Consider the following 22,542-nt stretch of genomic DNA (forward strand, 5'->3'; position numbering starts at 1 on the left):
GGAGCCATGGCTCTTTGGGCAGTAGCACTGCTAGAGACCTAGAGCTTCCCTGCCTTCAGGCTGCCTGCCATGAAGCAAGGATACTATGGCCCCACATACCTACGCCCAATTGAATGCAGCAGAGATCATCAATTAAGCTGAACAGACATCTGGGAACACTCAGAAGTTACTTGGAGTGGACCTGAGTACTTTGCCCAGTACCACATTTGGCACATTTAGGCCTTCCCAAGGCAAGGAGCCTGTTTGCAGCCCTGGGGTGTGCATACAGGGCCGTTCTGAGCCATCTACTCTACCTAATTGCTTGCCTCTGTTGCATCCCAGCTGCAGCAACTGGGCAGAGCTTATTTTGTTGGTAGCAGACCTGAGGTCAGGAGAGAAGCCATAGAAATATGTCCTGCAAGCCCTGGTAGCTAATGACTGAAACCAACATTAACTCTTTCTTGTCAGGTTCACTGCTTCTCATCCTGAACAGTAGCTTTGATCAGACTCTTTTTCTCAAGATATGTTGATATCAGTAAGTAGTTGCCAAAGTTTACATTGTACCTGGATGCATGACAGCCAGCCTGGCAGAGCCCAATAAGACCTAAGTCATGGTAGCCCACATGACTTTCTAGTAAGCCAAGTAAAAAAGTAGGTGAGATACTAGCTGGTGTTCAATAGAATAGAACTGTTTCTGCAAAACATTTCAGTTTGAACAAATTCTGATGGGGGAAAAAATAGTCTCATCTGAATTCTTCCAAGCAGTTCTAATCAAAGAAAAGAGAATTTTGCACAGACTGTTTCATCGTGAAAGTGCTGAGTTTCTCCAGCTCCACTGAAAAACATTTATGCTGCTGTAGTAAGATGGGAGAGTTGCCATCATTTTAAATTGCATGTGTATGTGCTGCTGCATCAGTTTGTCATCTGCTGCCAACACATCAAAGATATATTCATACCAATATGCTGAAATGCATTCTTACCCTGGCTAGAGGCAAGCACATCTCTCAACTTCAGATACCACACCCTGCTTCCTGAATCAATAGTCCCTTTAAAAAATGTAGGTCCTTACATAGGTACCTACAATCTCCCATAGTAGTTCACTAGGAGAAACTACTATATGTTCTACTTAGGGGTGTGTGAAGCTTCGGTCTGTGATTCAATTTGGAGAAGATTCGACCTGATTCAGAGGCCAAATCACTGAATCCAAATTGAATCAGGAGAAGAAAAAAAACAACTTTGAATTGATTTGGAGACTCCAAATCAATTTGGAAAAGATTCAGAAAAGATTTGGAGATTTGGAAGGTAGTCTTTCATGGAAACAGAAACTGAGAAGAGGGAGGGGGATTGGGGCAGGGGGTAGGGGGAAAAATGCCATTTGTAGCTGGCCAGCGACTGTGATCGTTCCCTGAGTCCCCTTTCCAGTCACATAGCTCTGGGGGAGGGATGTAGAAGCAGCATATAAGCCTTTGTCTGCAGCCTTTCTGAGCCTTTTGTGAGCTGTTTCTGCCTGAGCAACAGCATCTGGAAGGTACTGGATTGGCTTGGCTTCCTACCTAGTCAGTCTCTTGCTACTTTCTGTTCTTGGAAAAGATTGACTATAGCTTACTAACTAGAATCCCTCTACTTACCTCTGTCCAATCCATTTATTTCAGTTTATATTTGTTCTTGTTTCCCCCCCATACACTTTTTCAAAAGGAAGCTGTGTTTTCCCTGGCAGTGAAACCCCTGCACCTATCTCCTTGAAACGTTGCAGGCCTCATGCCCTCAGAAGGGGCTACCATGCCTGCTGTTTTCATCCAAATCTGCCTTAACACACACACAACATGAGTTTAACTTTCAGCAGTTTGAGGTGCAGTTTCCCAGAAACCCCTAAACCTATCTCATTGAAACGTGGCAGACTTCATGCCCTCAGAAGGGGCTACCATACCTGTAATTTTTGTCCAAATCAGCCATACAATGACAAAGTATTGACAAAGTAGGTATTTCAGTGATCCCCATTATAGTCTATGGCCGAATCTCCAAATCTCTCTGAATCAGAGCTGAATCTCCCAAAGCCAATTCGGACGAATTGATTTGGGACAGTTATCCGAATCTCCAAATCGAATCACTGTCCTCCAAATTTCCCAGATCCGTATCGAATACTTCCCTATTTGCACAGGCTTAGTTCTAATCCTCTAGGCACTTTTACACATGCTCTGGGGATGGGGTGGGGGGCAGCATTGTAATTAGAGCAGCTCCGAGAACTGCTCTAATTAAACTGCCACAGCATCTCGTGTATCAGCGTCCCTACGCTTCAAAAGGGTGGTGGGGGCGCTTGAACTAAAACTAAACTTGTTTGATGAGCTTTAGTTCAAGCATCCCTGCCACCATTTTGAAGTTTGGGGACACTGATACACAAGATGTAGGAGGCATCCTGATTAGTCTGCTCTAATGCACTGTAATTACAGAATGTTGGAGCAGCTTCCCCACTTGTGTACAGGTAGCCTAGAGCTCAAGCACTCAAAGGCCAAGCTGATTTACTGTTCTGCAGAGACTGAGTTTAAATCCATTATTTTTTACCTTGACAACAGCTAATTTCTACCAAAATTTTAGCTCATAATTTTTTTCTCAGATATGCTTACTAAAAGTATTAATTAAATAGTAGGAACCATGACTCAGTCTTTAAATAAAATAGTTTATTTTCCTTTTCTTAAAAAAAAATCTTTCTTAGTTTGAAGTATAAATGTGTGTGTATGTTATAATTACTATCAATAACCCCAAGTCATATTGCTTTGCTTGTACAGTTTGTATTGCCAAAAAGCCCTCAATAACTCTCCAGCTCACAGCTGCCTATCATTTACTCTACCCATACAGTAAGGATTAGCATTCTGCTCTAGCTTTAAAGCTGTTCATCATTATAATAAATTGAATGTATAAACAGTACATTGAACAAACTCATGGCTTTAAAAATTATTGTTAGGTACTTTAGGAAAGAGTTTCCTAGGTCCACTTGTGTTTTGAATTTTTGATCCTTGCCGTAGGTCTTTTGCAAACCCACCCCCAAGGGCTTAGAGTCCGCATCACCCCAGAAAGCAAAGGACAAGACATCAAATCCAGATCTCATGGAAAGCAACATGAGGCATTAACCACAGGACCAATGGGTTTTGTCAGTATGGTTTTAAATGTTGACTTTGTCCCCTGCTTTGATGCTTTACCATCTGTCCTTTTAAACCATGGTGAATCTCTGTTAAAAGTTCTATATTCAGTTTTATCCTGTGTGCGAAACAGATACTGTAGTCTTGTAAAAGCTACTCATACCATATAATAGGAAAAGCATGGATAAGGTTTTCATACTGGAGAAGAAATTAGAGTTGACAACCAACATGCCACCCACTTCCTATTAAATGATAGTGGTTATTTGCCAAAGCCCCAGGGATTAAGTCCTAGTATTACCTTTTATATCAGCTCTAACAAACATCCCTCACAAATCACAAACAGATCTTTATACAAATTACTCTAATGCCTTGCGAAAATTGCAAACACGGATTCACTTGAAGTTTGAGATTGTCACAATGCATGCAAAGCTGTGCTACTTCATGTGCATTGAAGCCCACTGTTTTGCTTCTTCATTATTTGAGCCTTTTCTTAGCTTGCCTGAAAATAGTTCATAATCTTTTATATTCTTGTATGGGAATTGGGAAAACATTAAAGATGGAAGTGTCTTCAGTTAGTGTTCACAGCATTGGACATTGGGTAATGGGGATGAAAAAACCTAGGACCAGACTGAGCCCAACCCAGTACTCCATATAGCCACAGGAGGGGAAGAAAGGGAACAAAAGGCCTGTTGCCTTGGAGACCTGCTGAAGTCCCAGGCCCAACCTAATGGACTGAGACTCAGCATTCTGCTAGTCTCTTTGCAAATGCAAAGCAACCAACAAGGATTGCAGAGTGGCCAGGTAAATGTGTTGGCAGAAAAGTGCATGGAGGGATTGCATATCTCCTAGTGGAGTAGAAGTGGAGTTGCCATCACAGCCCACATTCTTCAGAGCTCCCAACTGCCAGTAACCTATGGAGGAATCTCAATGGCCTTCTGCTAAAACTCTCTCACACTGAACCTTTTTGGCTGCAAAACAGATCTGTAATACCAAGGAAAATCCAGAATGGTAGGGAGCCAACATAGAATGCTGCCTGGATGACTGAATCAATAATGAATCTATGACCTGGTTGGAAATGTAAGTCCATTGAAACACCAGAGGAAAAAAAGCAGAATTTTTAAAAAGAATTTATCTTCAACAGTGAGTTTTCATTCCTTCCTGTACACTGCTAGTCAGCAACACTACTTGTCCTATAACCTTAAGCATGATACTAAAAATCTCTGAAAACCCCATTAACTTTCCAGGCTGGTAATAAGAGTTTAAATATCATTTCAATGTGTAAACACAGCTCTTTTACAAGGCTGGACTCCAGCATTGCTTAAATGGTAAAAGACTTCAAATTGGTATTAACTCAACTATGAGACATTTGGGTTTGAAATCTGCATGTTACACTTGGCTAGTTGTGGATGGCTCTACTTGGGATTCACACACTATCTAATGCAGGAGTTGAGTTAGGAATCATTTCTCACTTCCATTAGACAAGTTCTCTACTTGGGAGCACCAAAGGAGCAGTTCCATTTTCTCACCCCAGCACAGATGATATATGTATGTAACTCCATTATGCCTATTTCCAGCCTTTCTAGCCTTGAGGAAACTGTGCTTTGGAAAATTGCTAGAGCTGAAGCTGAAGTAAGTTACTTGGCCAAAACAAACAGATAAAATATGGGTCAGTGACAAGGTGAACTTATTCCCCATTCACCTGCCAGGTGGTCCTTATTTTGTTACAGAAAAGTAGTGAGACGGCTGTTCCCTCTCTATGCTTGTATTGGCTTGATCCAAAGCTCTTAGAAATCAATAGACTCCCCCAGTGACTTCTGTGGGCTTTGGATCTGGCCCTTTTACTTGGCTTTGTTGCTCTGTCTTCCAACAATGATGTCAGTTAAGATGTTGGTTTTGTGATATGCACGCTGACTGCTCAGCACAGAAGTGCAAATGGAATAACTTGAGAACAAGGAAGCTTTAGAACTATCAAACTGTAAGTCTAAATTTAATTTTCTAACCTACTTCTCTGTGATTTGTCTCATATGAACAGGAATTGCTAGATATTGTCAGGCCTCTGGTGTTCCCCTTCCAGGAAGGTTCAAAAAACATTGAAGTAGGCAATTACCAGTATGGACTTAACTATCGACATGGGCATTTCCTCCTCCTTTCTGTCAACTAAAGGGTGTTCCTGCCCGGTAGCAGAAAAGTCCTTTGTTCCTTTCAGTTTTTAAACTTAAAACTGTATTTAAAAAAACGAAAATTTAGAGTTTTGGGACTAGACAAGAGCCCTGCATGCTGCAGGAATAAAATCAGGCTTTAACAGATGGATTGAGGAAAAGGTATTTCAGGGGTTTCCTATGATTTTTTAATCTTTATATCATATCACTTCTTCTCAGCCCTCTTCACTTATCACATCTCTTTTCCTCATTCAGCTTGGAAATGTGGGTCTGCTTTGAAAAGGGATTTTGAAAATGGCATTGCTGGGTACACATAGTGAGTTTTACATGACAAAGCACATAAGGCCCAATCCTTTGAACTGTCTGGACCTGCAGTCACTACAGTAGCCCATTCGAAGGCAGAATAGATATGTGCCTTACAGACTAACCAATATGTACCAATGTACATATACATAGCACAAGTTTTTTGTAGTCTGAAGCTCACATCATCAGGGGCTGTACAATAACCTACTTCAGGCTGAAGGACAAAGTCACCAAGATGCAAGGTGCTCTGGCTGTGCTGCCAGCACTTGCTAAGAGGAAATCCAAGTACATGTCCTTGAATTGCCTTGGCACCACCTAACGATTCCACTAGAAGGGTCCCCAGTGGCTGCTTCAGTCAGGCTTTCATCAAAATGCAGCTGAGATCCAACCAGCTTTCTCTAACTGCCAAGCCTGCAAAAACCAACCTTGGGTAGGAAAGTCAGGCTTGGAGCATTTCTCCTTCTCTATCAGCAAGACCTGAAGAACTGAACAAAACCACCAGCTATTGCTGAAAATGAAAGAAAATGGCCTCTGGATCAAAACAACACCTTCTGTGGCTTTTACCTGTTTGGGGTTGGTTTGCTTTCTTTATTTTTGGTTTTGGAAATTGGTTGTGATGGGAGAGAAGACATCCCACTCACTTTTTAAACCACTCTGTTGTCTCTCTGGCTTACCCATCTATGGTGTTTTTAAGTGTGAAATTCTGTCCTCCAAAAAACTATTTAAATATTTTTTATTTGACATTTTTCCACCCTCATTCCCTGTCAGCAGTTCTGCAGAACGAATTAAGCTGTCTGTTATTGCTGTGCAAAGCAGCAGGGCTGCAGCAGCTTAACAGGTTGGAGCTCTTTAAATCATCCTGCTATTGTTGATGAAGGTGCAATAAAAAGCAGTAAACCTTAGTTTTGTCACTGAAGCAAGCAGGGCTCAGGAAATAAACAAGCAGACATACAGTTAAGTGCTAGTTTTGCACAGTTACTTCTCTGAGTAGAACTGTGAATTAGCTACTCCAATTTCTGCTATCTGCCCTGTCCATGTTTTGTGGCTGAGGGTTTCCTCCTTACACTGTGATGATCTTACTCTAAACTCCATCTGGAAGAATCAAAAATTTTCCAGTTCTGCCTAAAGCCATACTTTTTCCTTGCCTTTATAAAATACCTTTAGCTTTAATGGCCTTATTCCACGGTTACACCTTAAATATAGTACTCTGGCATCTAACTGTTAGGAAGACACCATGCAGTGTTCTGCATAGACCATTTATAAAAAGGTATGTGTGGGCCAGGGGTGAGCCGGGCCCTTTTTTGTGCTCCGTGCGATCTGTGGCCAGCAGCCCGGGCACGCGGGGTCGGAGAGAACGGGCAACACGCTAGAATTAGGCACGGACTCATAATGGTAGATTTAAAGATTGTTTACTTACACCGAAGATGGTTGCGGTGCAGGCTGGAAAACTTGCTTGAGTTGCGGTTACAGACAAAACAACACGAACGACCACGTGGAGTTTGCTAGGCTCCACGGAAACAGAGCTCCGGATGCCCTGGACAAGCGCGCCACCGAAATAGAAACTTTGTAGATACGTCTTATAAAAAATTATCGCTCGAAGACGGAAAGAGGTGGGTGATGGATCAGGTCGCCAAACTCCTCTGAATCTCACACAGGGTTTCTGTTACCCTGCCGTGTACCCAGAGTCCCCACGAGATGGATGTGGAGTCCTCTTCGGCTTGGGCGGAAACTGCTCAAGCCTCTTATACAGCTAGCAGGTCAATCGATAGCCCCCACGTGGGAATAATTTAGAACTAGCCAATAGCGGGGAACAAATTTGCATGCGGGTGGTGGGAACTCCTTTGCACCGTGCATTTCTCTTGCAACTTGAGAAATGCACCCTGCAAATAAAGCTACAAATTGGCGGGAAATTCTCCCTTGCACCGGGGTTCTCCTCTGCAGCAGAAAACTCCACCGTGCAACGAAGCTGCAATTTAGCGGGAATAATTCTAATGCCGAAGCACACACAAAATCATACCTTTGGGTTATGACAAGGTAATCAGAGGTGAAACAGAGCTGCTCTGTGCCCTGGGCAGTGATGGTGCATGGGGAGCTTCAGTGCTTTCTATTTTTGTGCCTCCCCAAATTGTGTGCCAAAAGCTGCTGCCCCAGTTACCACCTCTTAGTTATGTTATTGATGGCAATAGCAATCCTACTGGGATTCATTTGGTAAACTGACAGTTGCTCATAAGTTCTTCCTGCCTATTTTGTTCTCGTTTAAAGTTATAGCAGTTTAACTCTGTTATGGGGATAGAAGGGAATAGGCATAACAGTTGTATTACAAGAGCTGCTCCTGAGTGGCTAGTCTCCCTTTAGCTTTTAAATTGTTACATCTGCCCACAGCCTTTATTACTACAGTGGTTGAGCACCACACTGTAGTTGATGTATTCATCCGTACACCACAACAGTGTTATAGGGATTGCTGTAATCTCCATTTTGTAGCTAAGGAACTGAGGCACATAGAGCTATGGGTATACTTACATATCACAGCATAGACAGAGACAGATAGCATAGGTAAGGTAGCTCAAACCAAGCTCCATGCTGCTGTGGCTAGACTACCAGTACTTGTCCTAGCCAGTTTAAAGCCAGAGCAAACATCTCTACAGTAGGGATGGGAAATTATTTTGGCTGGAGGGCCACTTTAGAAATGTGGGTGAACTGCTGCAGGCCAGGGCAGGGGTGCTGACCCAGCACAACCCAGCACAGTGGAGGGGAGGAAGATATGATCCCATCCCCACCTGCCCATCCTGTTCCTGGATGTTACTCTTTGCCTGCCCATGGTCCCATCCCATCTGCCCGGCCAACTGCACCCTGCCTGCGGGGGTCCTGGCCGGTCTTTATGGAGACCCCGTCTACCCACCCTCTCCATCCAGTGCCCCCAGTAGTGCCTGGGCAATGGGGTTGGATCTGGCAGCAGTGGAGATACTAGCAGCTGCAGCCAGAAGGGCAGCCAGGAAGCAGAGTCTGGCTGCAATGCCGCCTCTGCCCCATCATGCACCTGGGGGCGGTGGGACATGCCACTTACGCCACGGCTCAGTCTGCCCCCTGCACCTGGGTCAGGCAGGGCCGAGGAACCTACTGTGGATTAGTTAAAATCCCTTGGCAGGCTGGATCTGGCCTATAGGCTGTATTTTGCCCACCCCTGGTCTACAGTATGCTGCAGCAAAGTTACAGGTTCTTGTTCAGGAGGCAGCTGCCTGGAAAACTGTGGCATGCTTGAGAGTACCATTGTTGGGCATGGTAAATTTGCCATGGAAACAGCCTAAGCAACTTCCTTGAACTCACTCTGGAAGTCTGCAGTGGAGATGGAGTTGGACTCTGAACTCCTGAGTTCAGTTTATCATCCTAACCAATGGATAATGCTTCCTTTCACTGTATATTTCAACCACACTAATTCTTTCAATGACTAGAACTGGTGTTACTAATTTAGGGTTCAGTTCTGATCCCTCATCACTTTTTTTAAATTAGTATTACTCCCCTGCCATACTGCAGTTACTCTTGATTCACAACTCGGTAAGCAATAAACAAATCCTTTGTCTTGCTTAGTTGACTTTGCATCTGAATCTTATCTGTGTGGCTCAAATCCTGTATTTTGATTTTACCTATGATAGTATTGTCTGTTTAGAAGCTATACAAACTATTTCTCTCCATTTTACAAAATATTATGCAAGATGAACAGAAATTCTGGTCCAAATAATCCAAATACTGTCATTACTATTTTATTTGTACTTTTATGCAAGCCGTATATAATTTCAGTATATAATTACCTTCAGGTATTGTTGGTTTCAGTGACTGGAGTTGCTAACATAGGCATGTTAAACCAAATATCTGTTTTATTTCATTGTCTCCCTTGTAAGTATTCTCTTTCTGAATTGTTGGTGTTTTTATGGCTTCTTTTATGGCTTACATGATCCTCAGTGAATGACAGCTATGCAAGAAAATCAGCAGTACATAACGGGGATGATTTATTCATATTCTCCAGTGATAACCGCTTTCCAGTGTCACAAAATGTTTGGCTGCCAATGGATGTCAAACCTTCAGAGCTGACCTAAAAAGGAGTCACAAAACTGAGGAAAGAGCAAATGGTGAAGAGGAATGGCTGCCAGTGAGACTCCCATTGGGGTACAAATAAAATAACTCTCTAGAAGAGATTAAAGGAATATTAAAAAGGCAGAATTTTCAATATGGTATGTTTTTAATGAAAATGATAATTGAGGAAATACTTTCTGTTTCTGAAATGTCAGTATTTATTGAGACAACAGTGGGGGAGGGGGAGGGGGCAGAGCCAAGAATGTCTGGATTCTGCTTGGGATTGCATTCAATCCTGTAACAGACCTAAATTTAACATTTTCATACAGGAAGAAAAAAATTATCCTTGAATCCTACATTATATTTCTCCATGCACTGGACTGCCTGTTGGAAACGTGCAAACCCTCCCATTTTTGGCATGGAAGAAGGAAACACATTTTTTTATGTGATCTAGTTTTCCTATGCTGGAATCCTGTATGCCCAGAGGTGAGATTTAGATTCAGCATGTTCATGACTGGTTGTGCAGGCTTGCATCATTTGTTGCTTTGCCAGGATGGCAGTGGGACTAGGCCTCCCTTTTGATGCGACAAAAGGAGACAAACTTCCTCTTCTTATAACTTACACTATAACAATGATGTGCTTCAAAATATAAAATAAGACTGTCCCCAGCAACTGGGCAGAACTATAGAAGAAGTGTAAGCCTTTGACAGGACTGTACAGAGACCAAGACTTAATTCTCAGGGAATGTTCTCTTATTAAAACTTGAACTTAATTATGTTGAGCAAAAATATAAAATGGATTCATTTCCAGTAACTGAGGGATTTCAGAAAGCAGCACTGGAAAGCAGCACAGGGCTAGGGAAAAGTATATTACTGGATTTTTGTTTTTTGATTTTTCCTGCAATTTCTAGATAGACAAAAAAAATGCAGTCTGTGTGTCTCTGAAATCAAGTGAAGATGGTTCTTTTTAACACATAAGACAGGCTCAAATAGTCAGGAACCCCAGCCAGCTTTGGGGTTCCTGTAATGCCTGCTAATGTTAAGGTTTAGCCATGTGCAGTTAAATTAGTTTGCATTGTCTAGTACTGAAGTTGCCAAACTGTTTCTTATTGCATACCCCCTTCCAGATTTATCAGCTGCTCGCATTTTATATTTTATAGAGGTTTTATAATTTAACCCCGTAAATACCAATTATTATTATAATGAAAATTAAATCAGCCATTACACAGTTCCTCCTGCATAACCTCCAGAGATGTCTTGTGTACCCCGATGAGTGCACATACCACATGTACCACCCCTGGTCTAGTACATACTAGGCTGAATTTCTCTGTTCTTCCAGATTTCAGAGAAACTTCACTCAGGATATTTATTTAAATTTATTATTTACATTATAGGAAAGCTTCCTTTCAAGTGCACCTGCCATGTGACTTCCTCCAATGAACTAGGCTCAGACTTAAGCAGAACTTGAAGAATAATGGATGTTTTAATTTGATGATATGACAGAAAGGTAGAAGAAGTGGCTGCAGCACACTTTCTGCGCAACATGGATCTGGATGCTGCTTCAATGAATGCAAAATGTTTCATTCAAAATACGCCAGGTTTCTGGAAAGCAGCACAGGGCTAGGGAAAAGTATATTACTGGATTTTTGTTTTTTGATTTTTCCTGCAATTTCTAGATAGACAAAAAAAATGCAGTCTGTGTGTCTCTGAAATCAAGTGAAGATGGTTCTTTTTAACACATAAGACAGGCTCAAATAGTCAGGAACCCCAGCCAGCTTTGGGGTTCCTGTAATGCCTGCTAATGTTAAGGTTTAGCCATGTGCAGTTAAATTAGTTTGCATTGTCTAGTACTGAAGTTGCCAAACTGTTTCTTATTGCATACCCCCTTCCAGATTTATCAGCTGCTCGCATTTTATATTTTATAGAGGTTTTATAATTTAACCCCGTAAATACCAATTATTATTATAATGAAAATTAAATCAGCCATTACACAGTTCCTCCTGCATAACCTCCAGAGATGTCTTGTGTACCCCGATGAGTGCACATACCACATGTACCACCCCTGGTCTAGTACATACTAGGCTGAATTTCTCTGTTCTTCCAGATTTCAGAGAAACTTCACTCAGGATATTTATTTAAATTTATTATTTACATTATAGGAAAGCTTCCTTTCAAGTGCACCTGCCATGTGACTTCCTCCAATGAACTAGGCTCAGACTTAAGCAGAACTTGAAGAATAATGGATGTTTTAATTTGATGATATGACAGAAAGGTAGAAGAAGTGGCTGCAGCACACTTTCTGCGCAACATGGATCTGGATGCTGCTTCAATGAATGCAAAATGTTTCATTCAAAATACGCCAGGTTTGACAAACTCACTGAATCCAAGGCAGAGTTCTTACCTTGGTCTGCTTCCAAGCCAGGGACTCTGGGGCCCCTGTGAAAGTTTGGCAGTTTAACTGAGAAGCTGTAGTACCTAGGGAGTCCAGATTGAATCAGACCAAAATCACATATGAAAAGCCCACAGATTTCCCACATATAAACCCTGAATTTTAGCTAACTCTACCCAGAAGCATGTCAACTATTAGCCATTGATAAGTTCCCCCCCACAAAAAATGAAGTAGTAGTAGTAAAAAAAAAAATCTGAAGCTAATAAAAATGCTAAAGACTCTGGTCGCAAACTAATTTTCAGAATAAAACTGTTTTCCGATGCTTCACATTCAAAAAGAATGAGAACCCTGAAAAATACAGCGGTTCACTGTTCCCACTTGCTGTAATTATCTAGGTGCGGTATGAACCCAAGCAGAAGGGTCCACTGATGTCATTTCTATGGGAGCTTAACTGCTCTATGTTGGTCATCTAAAATTCAAAGGCAAGCTGCAAACCATTTAAATGAAGGTGCAATATACACTTACAGCTTATAAATATCATTACAGATCTTTACCATTAGGTGAAAAAAATCTAAGTTAAGTCTCTATAATGGGGAAAAAAACCTCTTGTGATTATATAAAATTTATGAGGAAAATCAATAGATTTTAGTAACTGATTTTGTAAATTAAACTGCTAAAATAATGCTACTGTGGTGACCCTGTGATTTCCACCTGTATACATTTTATAAATATTTGGTGATACCTCAGATGTATTTTGAACATATGTTTATTATAATATACTATACTAAAATGAAAAACAGTATAAACTCCACTTGCTTTCTAAATATTTTGCCTGATAAATCTGGAACAGGTTAAAAATATTTTAGGAATAATTGAAACATTTCACACATACACCATTGATGCAGGAATCTTTTTTTTTTATATCCAAACCATGTGTGTTACCCATATTTGTCAAAAGGACGCTGTGGAAGGAACTTTCTGATTTGCTGGCAATTGTTCTGATTGAAGAGGCATCTGACCAGCCTTACCACACTGGTCAAGATTTATAAGTCTAGGCAGCACATCACAGCACAAAGGCAGGTATCCAGCATGAAGCTTGCCACAAACTGCTGCAACCCCTGCTGCTTTCTTTTGGAATGTAATCCAGAAAACATGACTCGATGCAAAGTCTAGCAGAGGCATCACATGATCTTTTATTGTGTTTTGGAAATGGTTTTGGAGAATGTTTCCTGGGGTAATCCATAATGGAACACTCATACAGTACATGTGCTCCATATAAAGGATCTGATCCTATAACTCTTCCTATCCTGTTTTTCCTGTGGACTTAAGTGGACACATGATTCCAGTAGAGTTCTTTTTTCTTAATGCTGCATACAAAATATCACTGTGCTATTGCATATTCCCCTGTTTATACATTTGCCCTTTTTGCCACAGAAATGCCCTGGGAATTCAGGTACAGTTGATTGCTTACACAAGTGATTCTAAGCTAGTCCTGACACCCAGGGGCACCATGAAATCCTTTTAGGGGTGCTGCAGGGTGTCATGCAGTATTAGCACCGTTAGAGGTATGAACAACATAAACCCAGAGATTTCAAATAGGAATCCATATTGTCAAAAACATTTTGAACTGTTGTGGTCTTTCTGAGTTCTTTGCCACAGAGGTACTGCCATATTCTTATTCTGTAGTCCAACAAAAAGTGAAAGGTAGCATTTTCTAAAGGGTGCCTTCGGTTTAAAAAGGTTAAGAACTATTGGTTTATACTAACCCTCCAAGTCTTTTGCAGAGTCACTCCTTTCCATCATACAGTTCCCCTTTATGGAACTGTGTTTTTGTTCCTACATACAGCTATATGTACAACTGTTCATATGGCTGTATTAAAATGCGTTATTTCATTAAAACAGCCAATAGGGTGATTCAGATCACTTTATCTTGCTGACACAAGCTCATTGGTATTTACCATTTCCCAATATTTGTGCCATCGAAGAAATATATCAGCAATTATTTATATAGTCTTCTAAATTATTAATTTAAAATAATAAAGTTTTGGGCTAAGAACATGCCATACTGGACTCCACTAAAATCACTCACAGGGATTGATAATTACCAATTAACAAGTATATATTGAGATCTGCTCATGTACAGACATTTGGGGAGGTTAGGAGAAAGTTAGATAAAGTTAAAAAAGGCCACCCAATCTGAAGTATATCGGGGGGGAGGCTAGTAGGGCCAGGTGGGGTCCATGGGGGGATCAGGGGAGCCAGGGGGATCCATGGGGAGAATCAGGGGGCAAGCAGGGTCCATAGGGGGGGGGGGATCAGGGGGATAGGTGGGGTCTGTGAGGGGGTTAGGTGGGCAAGAGGAGTCCATGGGGGGATTGGAGGAATAAGGGTCTCTCTCCCCTACCCCCCAGGACCAGGGGCTATGTTCAGTACCCATTTCCCCCTGATTCCGCTTACCCCCAGATGAACAACCCCACACAGTGAACCAATGTCCCACATCCTGCTTGCCTCTCCCACAACCCTCACTTACTTTCTTGGCTCCCAGCACAGGTGAACAGTGGCAAAACTTGCACTGGGAGAATCTTGAAAGATGGGGGATTTGGCAGGCTCAGTGGAGGGCTGGGGGGGAGGGGCTGTGTGGGTTGTCTTGCTGGGGGTGGAGGGAGGGACTAGAGGGGCTAAAAATAGCCCAGTGCCAGGAAGTGGGGTGGAAAAGTGAAGTCCCAGGGCTAGAGCCTGCAGCCCGGCACTCCCAGCCCCAGGGCTGTGTTGGGAACTGAAAGAAGTTCAGGACAGTTGGAGTAGTCCAAAAAAGGCCAACCCAATCTAAGACTGCTTTGGAGGCAGGGTTAACTTCTATCAGGTTGGCCATTTTTAGACCAATCTCACCTTCCAGGAACTTCTGTACAGTTTGCACTTAGATCAACATAACTAGGGATTTAAAGGTGCAGACAGAAGTGACAATTTTTACCCAATCTGGCCCCTGAAAGCCCTCTACAGCCATGACCAAACACAAGTGCACGGCTGCTGAGCACTTTAAAAGAGGCCAAACCCACAACAATTTGAGGTTGTTTACATGAGATTTCAAATAAAGATGCTCCAAAATGGACTGCCTTCAGTAACTTCATGTGCCAGGAGCAGGGCTGGGCTGATGCAGCTTGGCCCTGCTCTCGGCACTGTCTTCAGAATTGGGGTGGGGGGGGAGGGGGAGAAGGAAGCACAGGGAGTTTGGTCTGGAGTTTTTTCAGCTGGTGCTGGAGGATGGGGTGGGTGGATTGGAGCCCGCCCCCACACCCAGGTGGGTCCAATCCACCCACCTCACCCTCCAGCACCACCTGGGAAACCCTCAGAAAAAGCTCCCTCTGCCCTTTTTCTCCCCTCTGATTCTGAAAACAGCACTAGGGCTGGGAGGGAAAAGGGGCATTGCTGGGGGAGAGTGACTGCAGGCTCACAGCTGCTCCAAACAGCAGATTGATTTCCCCAAAACCCAGGACCCAACAGCAAATGTCTCTTGGGCCCAGGGGAGTGTTGTAACTCATGATGCTTCCTGTGAAGCACCATGAGTTACAATAGGGAGCTGCTTTTTCTGTCTGCCCCTTAAGTGTAAGGTCTGCATCTCAGTGAACTTCTGAGTAAAGTTAGATCAGGTGGCCATTTTTAACGTAAGCTAACCTCCCCCTAACCCAGGAAGCTGTGGAGTGCCCCCTTCCTCCTAGCTTGGAAAGTGGAGGGAAGCTCAGAACCCCTTCCCTCTCACCCCCCACCAAACATTGCATTTCTGTCATGCTTAAGAGCACGGCAACTTTACAGTGCTATAAAAACTGCTCTAAATTACAGCATCATAAAGCATGCATGGTGGACTTTTGTACACACCCTAAAATTCTTAGGTAGTCATTATCCAGATCTGCTGACTTAAATGTGTTTCCATTGTTTTAACATCTTCCTTTCTTAATTTTGGTTGAGAATATCAGGATCATCAGCATGTGAAACTGAAACAGCCCCTAGCTTTGCATCTAACAGAACAGAAATATTACTAAATTCATCTTTATCTGTTTTACAACTGACAACTTCTATGGGAATGTGTCTACACATGGGCATTTAATGCGCTTAAGACTGATTTAAGGTGCATTAAGGGTGCACAGCTACATGTGTGCACCCTTAATGCACCTTAAACATGGCAATTTTAGGTTAATCCCACCTAAATTTGATACCTTCATAAAGCAAGTATCGAATTTAGGCGAAATTGGTTAATGCGCATTAACACACATGTAGACAGGTTAATGTGCATTAACCGAGGGACTTTAGTGCTGGGTCTGCTCAGTCACTAGGGGACCAGCTGGAGCCCAGCCCCATGGCTTCTGGCTGGGAGCCCTGGCATGAGGATGCTGGGTGAGCAAAGAGAGAGCTGGCGCGTGCTGCTGCACTGGGCACGCAGCTTCTAGGCCAGGAAGGGGCTTGTGAGGGAGCAGAGCTTCCAAGATGGCTGCTGGGTGTTGGGAGCTGACTCTGGCTTCAACATGGCTGCCAACAGGTGGCAGCCATGTGTCCGGAGGCTGGAGCTCCCCCTCGGTGGCCACAGGGGCATATGGCAAGGCTGAAGCGACTTTGGACTCAAATCCCACCATGTGTAGACACCTGCTTAATGCCCATTAACTTAATGTGCATTAAATTTAAATCTGCTTAAATTCACATGTGGGCACGCCCTGTTAGCAACAGATTTATTCTAGGGTTAGGATCCATTCTGCTCCTGATGCACACCTAAAAAAAATCCTTCTTGTCCTTCCTATACAAAGAACAGGAAGAGAGCAGCTGCCTGCTACAGCTTGAGGTAACTGCAAGGAGTTCAGGGGAGAGGTGATAGCTCTTAGAAATTAAAGGTCATTCAGCCTAAACTGGGGAATAGAACTACCTTTGTGGAAGTTCCTCAGAAATTAATTTGGACAGTGTTTAGAGCCCATAAAATGGTAAGGCTCTTCAAAGAAACTAATTATTATTATTATTACATTTTACAAGGAGGGGAAAATCTATCATTCATTAGGTAACACTTACAAAGCCTAACAGAGGAAAATAGTTTAGCCCAATATGCCTCTTCAGTGTTCACAACTGTCATGTGTCTATATATATATACACACACACACACACACACACACACACATATATATAGACACACGACACGTGTGTGTGTGTGTGTGTGTGTGTGTGTGTGTGTGTGTGTGTGTGTGTGTGTGGACAATTTATTCTAGGGTTAGGATCCATTCTGCTCCTGATGCACACCTAAAAAAAATCCTTCTTGTCCTTCCTATACAAAGAACAGGAAGAGAGCAGCTGCCTGCTACAGCTTGAGGTAACTGCAAGGAGTTCAGGGGAGAGGTGATAGCTCTTAGAAATTAAAGGTCATTCAGCCTAAACTGGGGAATAGAACTACCTTTGTGGAAGTTCCTCAGAAATTAATTTGGACAGTGTTTAGAGCCCATAAAATGGTAAGGCTCTTCAAAGAAACTAATTATTATTATTATTACATTTTACAAGGAGGGGAAAATCTATCATTCATTAGGTAACACTTACAAAGCCTAACAGAGGAAAATAGTTTAGCCCAATATGCCTCTTCAGTGTTCACAACTGTCATGTGTCTATATATATATACACACACACACACACACACACACACACATATATATAGACACACGACACGTGTGTGTGTGTGTGTGTGTGTGTGTGTGTGTGTGTGTGTGTGTGTGTGTGTGGACACAGGACATTTGTAAACTCTAAAGGAGCTTACCAGGATAAACTCTGGTTTTCCTCTTGGGTTTTGCAAATGTTCTTATATTTCTCTCTCTTTGAAGAGCCTCAGGTGAAAGGCTAGTTCACCTGTTAGCACCCAAGAGCCTCAGGTGAACTAGCCCAACATGTTGGTAGAATGATCATTGAATCCTCACTTCCCATGCCCTATCTTACCTACAGTTTTGAGTCCCCTGGGATGTACTGAGTCAAACAAGAATTAAAATCAGTGCCTGCTAGAAGTGATTGTATTGCAATGAGCATATATTGTGCATAGTTATAACTGAAAATAGAGGGTTAAGCTGGGAGAGATAAAGAGGACCCAAATTTACACACAGGGAACTTTTTGCAGGACCCCTGCCAGCATGGAGCTCTGCTGGGATGTAGACCTTGCATGTTATATTTTCTACAGATATTGTTACAATTAAAACCAGGGCTATGAGGAATCTCAGAGGGAGCTCTTGGCCGCATGTTGAAAGCCCCTGAATAATTTTTTAAAAGAAGATTAATGTAACTGTTGTTGGTACCTCTAGGGATAAGAACTGTTACATTTTGCAGCAGGCTGTAGTTTGTAAATTGAATCTAATATTGCCACACAACTGATAATACAGAGATATTGCAAAGATTCAAGCTGGACAGGATGTGTGAAATGAACAAGTGACCAGAGCCTAAGGAATAAACATAAGAAATGTTTTTTACATGGCAGTGTGTTAAAAAAAATGTCTGATGTTTAAGCTGGCACCAGTCTGTTTGATGAGAATAACATGCACTTTACATCAGAGGGAAAGTGCCAAATGTCAAAAAATTCTTATTTCCTTAGTGCTACTTTTTTTGGTCTCTGTTACCCAGTCTTTTACTCTTTTGTTCCAAAACCACTTTTTTCCAGTATATTCTCTATAAAATACAGAAATGCAAGCTTAATATGAAAGACTTATGTCTCAACAAATTTAGATTTTAGTAGACTGGAGATTTCAAACTATTTAAATCTACATGTGAAATTACTTTATTTTACAAAAAAAAATCTACTATAAAAATGTTCTACTTATGACCTCTCTATTTCTTGCACTGTGACATCAACAGCCTTCATGTGGGAATGCATCCAGAATGCATGTTTTTATTGGTGTTCAGTACATGATACTGTAACATGTTATTGTCCAGGGGTAATTACATCCATTTTAAACTATTACAGCAAGAAGGAATATAAATATCTAGTGTACTCTTCCAATACTCATATATAACTACACTGGGTTATTACTCTACATTTCCTATCTCCTCAAAAGAAACGTTTTATATGTAGTATACTCTTCTGTGTTACCATAAAGAGACTACACATTTTTTGCTCTATAGAAATGTCTTCCTTAGTTATACCTTGTTGGAGCCATTTTATGTAATTTTTAATAAAAGGAAGTACTTTGATCCTTTAAGTTAGGTAAATTTCTCTGTTGGCATGGAGAGCTAATAACAAAGTCCTTCTATCTACTGTATATTAGTTAGGGTCTTCCTTACTATTCCTGTCCCGTGTTGGTTCATAAAGGGAAGAAAACCTTTGGGGCAGGGACATGGGATTTGTAAGTTAGTGAAACTGTGGTCCAGAACTAACTATAAGAGCTATGGAGTGGCAAGAAGGCATTTTCTTTGCCATCTTTCAGCCACTGCAGTATCTCAGAATGAGGGTTTTGGGTGTGTAGATGGATAAGAATTTCATAATAAAATCATATTACTGTTGAGCAGCGAGATCCCTTTTGTTCACTGGACACTTCATATTTGATCTAGTCATTATCTTGCATTGTGCAGATGCAATATATTGCTTTCTTAAATCCTATAAGAATGTTAATCCATATGCAGTACTTCAGGTTTTCTAACCAGATGCGTTTGTGTATTTAATAAGCTTGAAAATTTAAAAATTGAAATTAGAATTTACAAGCCCCCACTAAAATTAACAGGGATTGTCTAAGTCCCTACAGTTAGTATGATATTCTCCAACCCAAGACAAAACATTTCTACAATTAAAGGCTTATGTCTATAAATTTTAAGGTGAGTGAGACAAGACTACAATCAGCACCACCCAAATCTCTGCTAGTCTACTTCCAAGAAACATACTACATTTATTTAAAAAGGAAAAATTAAGGTCTAGTAATCATGCAAACTTTTAACACCTCCTGAGGTTAGAAAATGTTTGTAGTTTTACGTCCAAGCTGTGACAGCAGAGATTTCATGAAGGAAGATCCTGAAAATGGCAAAACAGTACATAAAATAATTTACTTTAAAACTTTGGATTTTTTTATATATTGAAGTCCATTGAATCAACCTTTTGTTTCTACAACACTTTTAAATACCCTGGACTTTCTCAAGAATTTCTGATACTTGATCTTATCAGTTTTTGTCAGGAAGACAAAACCCAGGCAGACTGTATTCCTGCAATGAACCATTCTTTATAAATCTGAACTTTGTTCTATTTTATAGCAATATAAATAGCAGTTTTTTAAATTCTATACCACAAACAGCTTTTATGCTATTTCAGCACCTCTGGTCTTGACTAAGAGCAGGAATAGCAAAGGGATGTGAAATGGTACTAGCTGTCCCTTTAAAATGCATCATGAGTTGGCTTCTGGTTTGTTTTGATTTTAGATAATGATTCTAATCAGTTATTTATCTGAATTTACTTGTGTATTCCTAATAAGTTCATATTTACATTATATCCTATATAAGATTATTTAGGAAAATACAGTAGAGATACAAGATTCAGAACAAATTAAAATTGTTGTAGATTTGTCACAATAGTTGTAGATTTCTCACCATAAATACATTATAGTGATGTTTGTAAGGTGATGTATATCATATAATTTATTGATTGATTATTTAATTCAAAACATAATTTGCCAAAAGCAATTTTTCCTGTTTCTAGAATTCTTAGATGTTCAACACTGATCTATACTGTACATTTTATTCTTTGTTTGCAAATATTGACTAGATGTTATATCATAAATGATGTTTATCCCCTCCCTTTAAAAAGCAGACAGGCATAGAACTCTACTTCAGAAGCAACACTGGGCACATCTACATGTTCACGAATGTACCTTAGATACTGCACATTTAGTTTAGTACTTGCTTAATAAAGTACTAACTAAATGGTCAGTAACTAGAGTTACTGAGCAGTAGTGCTGGTGCAGTTATTTTGGGACATTTACTGCATATTACCCTAACAATACTGTGCAGTAGGCTATTAGCATGGTTTTTAACTGCCACGCTACTGAGCAGTGTTATTAGGCTAATGCTCATTAAGCATCTCGTGTAGACGCATCCACTCTGTAGTTAAACAAAGATCACTAATGTACTGTACGTATACAACACTTCCATTTGAGAATCTCTGGGTTTATCTATAGTGCTAATTTACCATGCCAGGCAGCAAATTGCCAAAAACATGCTACACAGTGATGCCTGCTACCTCCTGAATTGGAAGCAGAACAGCCACCTTTATATGCTACTGCTTCTGGGCTAACTAGCCCTGTCTCTCAGAGACACAGCTTTTCATCTGGCTAGTCCTTATGTAAGGACCAGTCTGCTCCCCCTTGGGTCCCACCCTCCTCTTAAAAGCTAATGGGATTGGATTGCCTTCTTCGTAGAGCCTTGTTTCCCAAAACTGGAAGGAAGGAAGTATAAAGAGTCTTTGTGCTTCTCCGAATACAGGGTCTGCTATTGGGATTGGCTGTTCTATAGTTTCACTGTGGGGGAGTAAGTTTCTTGCTTGTCCCTGCACAGCGCACACTGGGTTGCTTGTGATTTAGCACTATCATCCCACTCACCCTTGGTTGGAAAGTGTGGTAGCAGAGTTGTTAAGATGTCTTGCTATGGCTCTAGAGGAGTGAGGTTGAGCCATACTGTGGACTCAAGCCAAACTCTATCCCCCTGTTGTAAATAAACACCTGGGCATTTGGGCGAGGAATTAAAGATAGCCAGATAGGATTCTGTTCACATTGCTCCTTTGTGTGCTGTTGGGGCTACTATGTTTGGGAGAATCCTTGACAAACAGAGAATCCCTGAGATGAACATAGATGTTAAAGATCCTATTTTTCTTGTTGTACATATGATCATTTTCCAAAAAGGCCATGAAAATGCAAAGTTCATCTAAATCTATCAACATGTGCACAACGCATGTCCATGCCTATTAATCACTTTTGGGGAAACAAAAAGCCACAATACCATTATGGAAAAGACAACAGATCATTCCAACCCCATATGGCCACCACCATCGATCTTGACATCCATGAACCAATGAATGATCTTGACTGGCAAGAATGTAGAATGAGAGCCAATACTATAACTTTAATGCTTCTACAATCTGTGCAGGAATACATTCTGAAATTAATATAAAACAGTAACAAAAGACTAGTGTGTGATCAGTCTTCCATTTAATGTATCAAAGAGTTTTATGGCTTGCTGGGCTTCAAAAGTGATTTTAATATTAGATTGCAAAAAGCAATAAAATAAATAGATTTTTACAGAAAACTTTAATCCAAAATAGGAATGAAGAGTATGGATTGTAAATCAAGTGACAATCTTGCCTTTTATATTAGTTATTTGTATATGTAAGTAATCGTATTCATTTTGGTGGGACTACTTACTTGAGTAAAGTTTCTTGCCTTTCTTAGAAAAAGATCCTAAAGAATCCTTAAGATCCAGCAAAGTACTTATGCACATAGGTAAATCATGTAATTGTAACTTTAGGCTAAGTG

The sequence above is a fragment of the Alligator sinensis genome, unplaced genomic scaffold (assembly GCF_000455745.1).
Source record: "Alligator sinensis unplaced genomic scaffold, ASM45574v1 scaffold55_1, whole genome shotgun sequence".
Lineage (NCBI taxonomy): Eukaryota > Metazoa > Chordata > Crocodylia > Alligatoridae > Alligator > Alligator sinensis.